Raw genomic sequence first — 11810 nt, forward strand, 5'->3', positions numbered from 1 at the left:
TTGTGTAATATGAGCAGTGTCAGGAAGGAACCCACCCTAGAAATATGGCCTCCTGAAATGCCTGGGATTCCACCATCACTGATTCACACCTTTGGGTTCAGCACCACCCACTCTTGCTGCCTTGGAAAACACAGGCTCCCCTGGGAAGGGCACAGGGTAAGCTGCTACCAGCTGTGTGCAGTAGCTCACCAGCAGTCCGATAGGAAAATTATAGAGTCCTCGATAGGGGAGCTACCTGGGTGTTTGGAACCACAGAGGAGGGGAGGCTTTGAAGCCCAGCTTTGTAAGCCTCACGACGAGGTGTGTTACAGCCAGCACGCCAACGCCCTCCAAAGACAGCTGGCTCTGGAACTGTTTCCATGCATTGTTAATCACCAAAGGATTCAAAGAGACAGAGCACACACCTGGCATGCCTCATGCCCTACATGCAACAGACTCTCAAAGGTCCGCTCTCCCTTCCTCAGATAGAAAGGACGGGCTTGCTGCCTACCAGGGAAGGTCTGGCCCCTCAACCTTGGGGGAAAGAAAGGCAAAGGACAAGAGTATCTTCTCTCTTCCTTAGGAGAGCATGGGTGTCCCTCCTCTAAACCAGTCCTTTTGGTCCATGCTTCCTTCCCTGATGACCCAGGACAGAGTAAGAAAGGGTCAAATACACATACAGCTTAAGTAACTGCTCACTGGGGACCTGTACCTGGCCCCCCAAGTCCTGAAGTGATCATGAAAGTCCGGGGAGAGTCTTGCTCACCACTGCTGCCTCTCCGCTCTCCATCTCTGCCATTCCCTCCAGAAGACCAGTACTGCCCTGTACTCTGTGCTTCAAGAAGCCGACACCTCGCGCTGCATTGCTTGCCTCTTCGGTCCTCTGGCTTCCAGTCAGAACCAGCCAGGAGAGGTCCCAGCAGAGGGCTGGATGAGGGCAGAGCTGCATTAAAAAAAAGATGGAGAAACACTAGATCTCTGTCTCTCCTTCACGCTCTCCCTCTCGAGCCATGTGTGGCAGTAGCTCTGTGCCCTCAACTCAAGCACAGCCCCCAGAGGTCACTTCTGCTAACTCCTGCCTGTGTTTGTGTGCTCTTACCAGCCACACTCTTCATGCCTCCCCCGGCCAGATCTCTAAGGGACCAAATACGATCACAAGTACCTTCATCTCACTCATTGTAACACTTGTGGGAAAATGTTTCAAAAGAAACTGTTAATCAGCACCAGACTGGGCAGGAGCCATCATCACCATCTACAATCATCCTCCTGGTCTCTGAGCCTGTCTGGTTACCCACACGGCTCTCTGCGTCTGCAACTATGTATCTTCCGCCCGAGCTTAGGGCATTTCAAGCACAATTGGTTTTCCATTTAGTCTCTTAAGGTAACTTTCAGACGGCTCTGTGATGGACAGTGAGGTCTTTTTTTCCTGGAAGTTTCCAAGATAAGGAGTAGTTTATCAGAGATGATACAAGCATCCCAACCGTGGGTGAAAAAGAAACAGAAACAAGCTTGTCCCCTTTTCTGGTTTAAATATGAAATGATCTAATTCACACTTCAAACCAAAACATTCTGTGTCCTTCTGGGTTCTCTGCATGACCCCTCCAAAAAAAAATAGGTTAAAATAGCCCATAGGATACAATACAATATGAAAACCTCCTGTTTTCATACGAGGAAATAGAATCCCAAGAATTGGCAGTGACCTGCTCAAAGTGACAGAACCTGAACCCAAACTCAGGTCTCCTGACACTGGATTTAGAAACCTTCACGTCACCCTGAGGAACTGGACTGTCCCACCTCCTCTTACCGGATCAGGGCACTGTTTTCCTCATTAGACTGTCAGCTCTATGAGGACAGGAATCACACTCCCTCTTCTGTGCTTGGAATGAACTGTGTGCTCACCTCTCTGCTTTCTTGGACATAATACATTCAAAGTGCACTTGGTTCTGCCTGGGCTCCTCATCAGTAAGCATCAACTATAAGACATTCAAAATCACAAGTACTTAGAGAAAAAAAATCCTGAAGGCTACTCTTCAAATCCTGGGGTGGTCCTAGTAGGGTGGCATTTGATAAAAATCACTCCTGAGATTGTATACAGGAGAAATCTGGTCACGTGAATGGGGATAGAGGCTCCTAGAGAAAGGACTGCCAGAGTGTATGGACTGGTCTGATTTCCTGGAAGGCCAGCTGCTACTCAGAGAAGACTAGTTACTGTTGGCTTCTCCACGGTTGTGCCATATCTGCCCACGTACATGGTCTCCGTTGATTGATATAACCCTTGTCCAAGAAACGAGCTGTGCTCCCAGCTCAGAGTTAAGATGAAGGGGGAGGAGAGGGTGGCAAACGCTGGCTCAAGCCCAGTTGGCCCTGAGAAGTGATTTTGGGATGAAAGGGGAGCCAGAGTTGGGGAAATGGGATGAATCCAGTTGTCAGAATTTTCTCTTTGCCCATTTTTTATCCTTTTGACAACAAAACACTCTCTGAACTCACAATAGTAGATCATACAGAAGGCCTTCGGGTCATTGCACACTTAAGCGCTCCATGACCTCAAGGTAAAGGAAGATTGTGATCACCATTTTTCGATGACGAAACCACTGCCTAGGAGGTTAGATCACTCATCTAGGGTCACACAGCTAGGAAAAGAGAAGGAGGATTTATACCCAAGTTTTCTGGGCTCAGTTCTCATTCACCTACACTAGGCCTTGGGAGGAGACCTGTGAAGGGTGTGGATTGGATGAAGCCAAACAGTTTTGGCACTGGCCCAGCCTCCTCTGAACCACAACCTCAGCCTCCACCACTGAGTTTTATGGGATGACTTAATTACTCTTCGTTAACACCAGGCAAGATGGCTGTCAGGCTCAGGACACACCTGGTAGGTAGTTCTGCACCTCTGGCTGCCCAAGGACATTCTGGGAATAGCAGGCAGCCCCTGCTTGTCCTCAGAGAATGAATGTAAGCCTCTCTGGCAATTGAAGGTTGTAAGGTATGTGGACAGACCACTAAACAGAGTTGGGGCAAACCTATGCTAACTCAGAGAGTGGGAGAGTAAGTGTACACCCAGCTCCCTATAGTGCTGAGGCCAATACTGTAAAGCCCTATGGGTATAAGAAGTGTGGAGGACACAGAGAGGGTAAATAGACAAAGGACAAAATCTTCAACTCCTGCAGCAGTTTGCCTGCTTAAGAGAAAGGGGAGTGTTTGCGTTCCAATCCTAGAAGCATCATTTTCTGGCCCTGCCCTGTCTGCCTGCTCATCTTCATAGGGGTGCTGGGCAGATCCAAACTGTATGCAAACATAGCTTCGAGTCCTTACTATATTCCAAGTACTCTGTGCTGCGTATTGCTCAGCTTCTTTCATCTTGAGAACTCTGTGAGGTAGAAGCTCTTTTATCTCTAGTTTATGATGAGAAAACAGTCTCAGAGAAGGTGAGTAACTTGCCCAAGGCACACAGCCAAGAAGCAGAAGCACTGGTGTTGGGATAATGACCAGCAACTAGCAGGAATCCCAGCTCTGGCCTGCAAGTACACTCACGGCAGATGGGAGGGCTTGCCGCTCATTTAAATTACGAGAGGTTTCAAACGTACAAAAGTAGATAATGGCAGAAGTGCCTGAGTGGTACCCAGCCTAGTGATTAAGCGTAAGTTTGGAGTCTGCATTCCTCCCCTACCTCGCCAGAGAGACCCCGTCGTTCATTTGTCCAACTTTATTCCTGGATCGAGCCAGCCTGAGACCACACACACACACACACACACACACACACACACACACACACACACGGCGGCTGTTTCTAAGCGTTTTTTTGGAATGAGAGTCTGTCATTTCCATATCTGGGTTATGCTTTTACACTATAGTCAGTTACCTATTGGCAATGTTGGTTGTTCGTTGCCGGATTTGAAACTCTACATACATGATAAGTCATTTATGAAGACGATGTAACAGCATGTTTTCATTCTCTTTGTTAGAGAAAATGCCATTATTGTCTTCAACATAGTAAGAGTCACGAATGCACAGAATTGTCTTGTCAGCGGGATTCATCCTGAGCAAGGGCCAGACGGGAACTTCTCACTTTCCCTGAACAAGCTCATCATAAATGAGCTCCTCAGACGTTGGGGCGCTAAAGGCATTTTTCTAAGCCATTTCTTGGCATCGTGACGTTAGCAGGGAGGATATTCTGAAGGCCACCCAATCCACAAGATTTCTGAGTATATTTTAGAAGCTAAACACATGTCTTCCAGACTAAATCTTGTCCAGAATAGCCCTGCTTATAAACCAGAGGACCATTTCCAGGGACTTTTTTCCAGCATGGCCCCCACTGCCCTTCTCTTACCTTTAAGACCCCATGAAGATTTAGGACTCTAAGACAGATCAAATCCATGCATTTTTACCTAAGAGAAAGTAAGCAGGGTGCAGGAAGGAGGAACAGAGCTCAGACCTGAGTCCCCTGCACGCATTTTCTTTCAATACTATTAATAGACATGCAAAATTATTATGTAACATGCTCAAGCTGCATTTTACAAGTCCATAGGAGGCCAGTCCAGCAAGTAGGTAGCAGAGTTAGGATTTAAGGTTCACCTTCCGAGTCCAGAGCAGCTGCCTCTAGCTGACAAGAATAATCTGATACTGCCTTTTAAGGCTCACCTCTCTTCACTGTCTATACGATGGATCTTTCTGCCTGCCTCTTCCAAAAGCCAGTCCAATCCAGAGAGATCTTGTAGAATCATTGCTTGTAGCTGTACAAGGATATAGCTCCCCAGAGACCCCCAGTAGGAGGGGCCCTGGCAAGGATGTGATTTGGAGAAGCCACTTGAACCCTTTTCATCTTCTTCCCTAGGGAAAGGTGCCTCTTCCGCATTCTTCCATGCCTGTCCTGCATTCTCAGGAACCCACTCCCATCCAAAGGAGCCACTGATACATTTTTTTCTCCATCCCCAAGCACACACAGCTCACTGACTGCTCTTGCTAGTACATGAAAAGGCTCCAGCATAACCCGGCATGGTTTATTGTTTAATGGACAAAATATCTCTAAAGTAGTTCAAAAAGAGCGATTAATGTTAATGATGAAAACTTCAGGTGCTAGAGTACTGATATGTAAAGAAGGAAGTCCTCGCTGAGTCCCCAAGGATTCCACACTGATCATCTCTGCCAAAGCTGAGAATACACAATGTGTTTAGACTGACATTCAGGGATCCCTGGATGCATTTCCTCTGGGGCTTGGGAAGACACAACAGGAAAGTAAATAGCAACATGATCTGCCATGGGACCAAAGCAACACCTCTTTTAATAGAACATGCCCCATTTATTTCCCAGCATGCCTTTCAGGCAGGTTAGAGAATGGTGTGCCTCTTTCATCTTTTTTCTTGCTCTGTCTTAATGTTTGTTCAATTGTTCTGGATGATCTACACCAACAACAAGGAAGAAGGTCACACAGCCTGCATCAGATATTTGGTGACTAAGAAATCAACATTGCCTGTATTAAGCCACTGAAATTTTAGGGTTGCTTGTTACTGTGTCATAGCAGAGTACATCCTGACTAATACACCATGGAAGGTGACATCTGCGGAGGGTGAGCTCTGCATAGGACTGTTGTCAGGAATTTCTTATTTCTGTAAATCAAGGGCCAGAAAAAAACAACTGATATTTTTCAGACACCCTAACTGGTGTGGTGCTAGAAGCAAATTGGGTTTCCTTGAATGAAGCAGCAATAGCATAGAGATGTGGATGTTTGAGGGGCATTTTATCAACCAGACTCCCCAGTTCAGCCAGTTGCCAGCTTCACGACTATCAAATGAACTGGTGGTAAAGGCATCAAGTCAGCAACTTCACAGGGCCCAGATCTCAGCTGCAGTGGGTGACTTGAGAGTAACACAATGACCTCCTGGTGGTCTCCATTTCTGCAATCCTCCCAACAGCTCTATGAGCTCCCACTGCCCCAAGTTGGATCCCTCCCTGCATGGAACACTTCCAGAGGTGCCTGCATCCTTCCAAAGTTCACACCCTTTTAAAGGGAGCGTGGGAACAATGTTAAGATGGCACAGAACCTTATAGACACTTAAAGCTGGCACAAGCATCTCTGAGACCTGTGTGTGTGTGTGTGTGTGTGTGTGTGTGTGTGTGTGTGTGTGTATGTCTGTGTGTGTGTGTGTCTGTGTTAGGGAGTGGTCAGGTGAATTCTTACAAAACCATACCATGTCTTTAAAACCACAACAATCATTCCATGCCAATTACTCTCATTATAATTGAAGGCATAGAGGAGACAAAATCAAGTTTCTTCTCAAAGGTGGCCCTGCCAGGAAAGACAAAACACTGGTTCATGGGGAGATTCCACAAGACTCTCACCAGTGCCCAATCATCTACTGCCAGCTGTGGGCCTCAGTATAGAAGATTAGAGTCTCTTCCTGAACCACCGGGGACCTATCTGATACTGTGGAGGACTATGTAGCCATCTGAATACTCAGGGGTGGCTGCCACATTCTCTCAGCATTTAAGATTGTGAAAGATGTGCTTGAAATGAAATCTAATGATCAGTATTCACTTTTATGGCATGGTTTATAAAAATACATGTCCTCATAAAGAGTGGCCATAGCCAACCAACAAGCTTGTAAGTGCCTAGAGCTTTTTCTTCCTGAGCCAACAATCAAGTTCCTCACATGGCTCCATTAATGATGCCCCACATGACCTTGAACCCCTAGCTTAAACTTCTTGTGCCTCATTTTCTCCATCTGTAAAAAGGAAGATAATAACACTATCCGCTGGACCACGTTGGCAGCATGCTTGGAGATCTGCAGATCAAAGGAACTCTTCCCAGACCACGCTTGCCATCATTAGTGTTGTTATTATTGTTGTTGTTATTTAGAGAGGCCACGTCGCAGCCCCGTAAGTACATGTGACTCCTAGGACTGACTCAGTACGGGGATGAATGAGGAGGCATATTTTGAATGGCAGAAGCTGTTGAGTAGATGGCGCCCCTTTCATGGACATCACAAGGTAGCGCATTCCTGGACTCCCCATGTGGCATGAGGCATCCTCCTCCGTGGAGACTGGCCACACCTCAGGCACAGCCAATATGTAAACACCTGTCTTTGGGAGAGAGAGGCCGGTGAGAAAGATGGAGTGTTTTGTTGGTAATGTGGTCCTCGTGGTCACAGAGTCGATCATCATGCTCTGGGACCATAGTCAGGAAGCTTTAGGTTCAAGTCCTGGCTCTCCACCTTGTGACCTTCAGCACCAGGAGTCATTTGTCAGGTTCATCATTTCCTGACTATAAACTAAGGATATTATTTTAGGGACTGTAAAGTAGTGATCTCTGAGGCCAGCCTAAGGCCTCCTACTCCTGGTATCTCTAATTATGCCCTTCAAATAAATTCACAGCAGAGGTCAGACGTAGTGGCAAAAATATCGGCAATAACAGGACTCAGGAGCCAGAAGCAGGAGGATCACAAGATTTAGGACAATTTGAACTACATGGTATGATCTTGTCTTTAAAAACAAAACAAAACAGATCCAGGTTTACTAGAGAGATGGCTTACAATCTCAAAGCAAAGTGGCTAAACAGACTAGCCTAATTGGAGACTCTGCCTCAATGGATACACCGGAGCTTGACCCAGGAAGACATCCACTTTGGTCTTGTCCATGCGCTCACACACACTTGTACACACACACACACACACACACACATTTCTAAACAGAAAGGCAATGTAGGACTCTTGCCTAGGCCAGGTGTTCCCTGACACATTTCTCCACATTTAATAACAGTATTGGTTGCTGCTCTGCAGACAGGCTGTTGGCCCCCAGCCACACTCAAGCAGTAATGTTCTAAGTCTGAGACAAGGAAACGTACTGAACTTGTTTTGGAATTTACCAGCAAACTGGAGACTCAAAATAGAAACCCAGATTCTATGTACAGGTAAACATCCATGTTAGTTTTCAAAGTGCACTCACGTGGGGCCTTTGCCTGCCTTTGTGTGGCCTGTATAGGAAAGGTCACTTATCTGGGTGGACGAATTTGAAAAAAAAAATCTCACTGTATGCTCGCTGCTCCATGGGCTCATGGCTCATAAGCAGACTGTTCCCTGCAGATGGGACAGCAATCTGTTGAAGGCCTGCTTTGATAAAACGAACATGGGCTGGACTTCAGCTTCCAGGGGAACACAAGCAAAATCTATGGGCTCCTAGGCTTCCCCAGAGCCCCTGTGTATACCTCCAAACCTCAATCAGCTGGTTTTGGCTTGATTTATACCATGTTGGCTCTCCTTGAAAGGTTTTGTTTAAACAAAACAAGACATTAAGATGCTTGAGGATCACTGTACATCTGTAATAGCAAAGAAACAAATAAAAGGAGTGCTTGGTTGGAGAGTCGTGAAAATTTACTTGGGCTCTGTGTTTAAAAGTTGCATCTTGTCATGAATGGAGGATGACCCTCTGGATGAGAAGGTGTGGGGCGATATGGGTACTCATTTGTCATGTTTAATCCTGCCATAAGCTAACACTGTGGACAGAGAGGAGAGGGGACATGGGAGGAAAAACCACTCATGTTCCGCCAGTCAGCTCACCCTATAATCAAAAGAGCCCATCATACAATGGAACTAAGACCAAACTCAGAGTGAGTCGGCTATGGAAAGATGTGTATAAAAGCCTTCATCCCCATCAAAAATGTGTGTACCCTACAGCCCAGCAATCCCATTTTCTTGGGGGTTATCTTGAGATAATCACACAAGTAAACAAAAAATATCTACAAAGAAGTCTTGCAGAATTGTTTCAAGTAAAAATAACCAGAAATAATCTCCATGTCCTACCACAGGGTACAGATATGAGAAAAAGAAACTATGTTCTCACAGTGGAATATTATGTAACCATTAAATATTACTGGAGAACAATACTGAGATATCTGATTAAATGAAAAAGCAAGTTACTAACCAACAAAAGGGTAGAGTATGATCTTGTGTTGTTGCACACATACTGTGTGTTTACATATATTATATTATATTCTTTAAATATTATATATTATATAATTTATATTATATATTCTATGTGTTTACATATTGTCATACCACAGTATCTGTGGGACATTGGTCCCAAGCCCACTTTACATAGCAACATTTATGACTGCTCGAGTCTCTTATATAAAATAGCATATTTGCACACATCCTAGATTACCAACAATGCATAATATAATATAAATTTTATTTATATTTATATAATATAAATGCTATTAACATTTAATATAAATGTTAATTGAGTAGTTATTGTATTGTTTCCAGACTTATAACAAGGAAATTTTGCATGTATTTAGTATAGACTTTTCTTCTAATATTTTCTACTCATGATCAGTTAAATCCACAGAACCTTCGAGTAAAAAGCTTCCTATTGCGTAGTATTTAAACACATAGGTGGTTTTCCTTTGGATTCACCTTCTTATTTAGCTTCTCTAGGATGGCGAATTATAGGCTCAATGTCTTTATGGCTAGAAACCAAATATGAGTGAGTACATCCCATGTTCCTCTTTTTGGGTCTGGCTTACCTCACTCAGGATAGTGTTTTCTATTTCCATCCATTTGTATGCAAAATTCAAGAAGTCCTTATTTTTTACTGCTGAGTAGTACTCTAATATGTATATATTCCATACTTTCTTCATCCATTCTTCCATTGAAGGGCATCTAGGTTGTTTCCAGGTTCTGGCTATTACAAACATATAGACATCCTCCTGAATATTAACCTTCATCAGGCGATGAAAGGAGACAGAGACAGAGACCCACATTGGAGCACCCGACTGAAATCTCAAGGTCCAAATCAGGAGCAAAAGGAGAGAGAGCACGAGCAAGGAACTCAGGACCGTGAGGGGTGCACCCACACACTGAGACAATGGGGATGTTCTTTCGGGAACTCACCAAGGCCAGCTGGCCTGGGTCTGAAAAAGCATGGGATAAAACTGGACTTGCTGAACATAGTGGATAATGAGGACTACTGAGAACTCAAGAACAATGGCAATGGGTTTTTGATCCTACTGCACGTACTGGCTTTGGGGGAGCCTAGGCAGTTTGGATGCTCACCTTACTAGATCTGGACGGAGGTGGGTGGTCCTTGGACTTCCCACAGGTCAGGGAACCCTGATTGCTCTTCGGGCTGATGAGGGAAGGGGACTTGATCTGGGGAGGGGGAGGGAAATGGGAGGCGGTGGCGGGGAGGAGGCAGAAATATTTAATAAATAGATAAATTTAAAAAAATTTAAAAAAAGAAAAATAAAAAAATAAACACATAGGTGGTATGTAAGTGTTGATGTGATTCCAATATTCCAATATGGAACCCTAGCTGTTTTCTCTATATGTTCTACATTTTCTAGAAAATAATATACAGAGACTGCAGAAATAATTCAATAGATGAGAAATGGATTTGGGATCTCATCGCCCACATAACAAGCCAGGCTTCCGAGGCCAGTTGCAACCCTAGCTCCAGAAGATCACTGGTGTTTGTCAGCTTCCAGCCTAGCCAAGAAAACAAGTCCCCGGGTTAAGGAAAGACCCTGCCTCAAAGGAAAAGAGAGGCGTGATAAAGAAAGACACTGGACACTCTCTCCTAGCCTCTACACACACACGATCACTCCCCACACACCACCACACACACATGAGTACAGGCACAAATAAATAAACAAATAAATTTCTTAAAAAACAATTATCACTTTTGTGATTTTTTTAAAAGGTAATGATAAAAGTTTTGTGTGGTTTGACAAAATTAGAAGAAAAGCATGTTTTAGACAGGACCCATGGGCCCTCCTCAGGGGACAACCCTTGTCAGCCCAGAGTGACTGGGGATGAGTCAGCCTTCTTTGTAGCACACAGCCCTTTCAGCAGGACAGGAATGTGTTTTTTAAGGATTCAGGGCTTTAATTTCTGGGAAAATGCTGATGTACTTCTTGTCCTCTGCCCCACTAAGAACCTCTAGACCCCACAGGCCCTGAACAGGAAGCAGTCACTAGAAGACTCCTGGAGAGCAGAGTAGAGAAGACAAGGACTGGGCCCCAGCAGGGCTGGTCCAGAGGTGGGGGCTGAGCCCCAGCAGGGCTGGCACAGGGTTTTGGCGTTCATTTCATATACTCCAGGCTAGTATGAAGATTGTCTTCAGGCTGAGAAGTACAAACGCACACAAGCAATGAGAATTGGCTCTCTCTGGCCCAGGATCAGGAAAGAGATTTGGTAGAAAGGAAAAAAATTAAACCACCACTGACCAACTCCAGGCAAACATCCCAGGGGAAAGAAAAAAAAAGCCTTTTTTCTCCTTCTTCTACTGCCACTCTACCAGGCTAGAGGAGGCTTCCAAACACCACCCTTGCCAGTTTGGCACCAGTGAGGACCAATCAACAAGCAGGTCCTTCAGTTTCCCTGAATGATAACAGTTCCACCCTCCCTCTCCCAACAGCATCAGGGTGCTGGTCACCCTCCATAGCAGAGATCAGAAGAGGCCTAGGGAAAGGCCTGGATGATGAGGCCACCTCCCTTTACATGTTACCAGTAGTCACAGGTATACCACCCTCCCAGCCAAGGCCATAGCATAGAAAGCCAAATGGGGAATCAGCCCCTTTGCTTCTCCCCCAGATCCCACCCCCTCCAGGTGTCAGGAGGTACCAGTTAGAGAACTGGAACTCACATCCCAACCCTGGCAGTTGATAAGGCAACACCTGCCCCTTCCCCTTGTGAGGCCAGGGTCCAAATAAGCTAACTGACCCAGAGGGCTTAAAGAAGATCCAGAGTAAGTAGCCTGAACTGGCTGTCTCCTGTGACCAGATTGGTACCTGGCCTAATTGTCATCAGAGAGGTGTCTGTCACCCAGCAATGGATGAAGGG

Source organism: Microtus pennsylvanicus, chromosome 2, assembly GCF_037038515.1.
Source record: "Microtus pennsylvanicus isolate mMicPen1 chromosome 2, mMicPen1.hap1, whole genome shotgun sequence".
NCBI classification, from domain to species: domain Eukaryota; kingdom Metazoa; phylum Chordata; class Mammalia; order Rodentia; family Cricetidae; genus Microtus; species Microtus pennsylvanicus.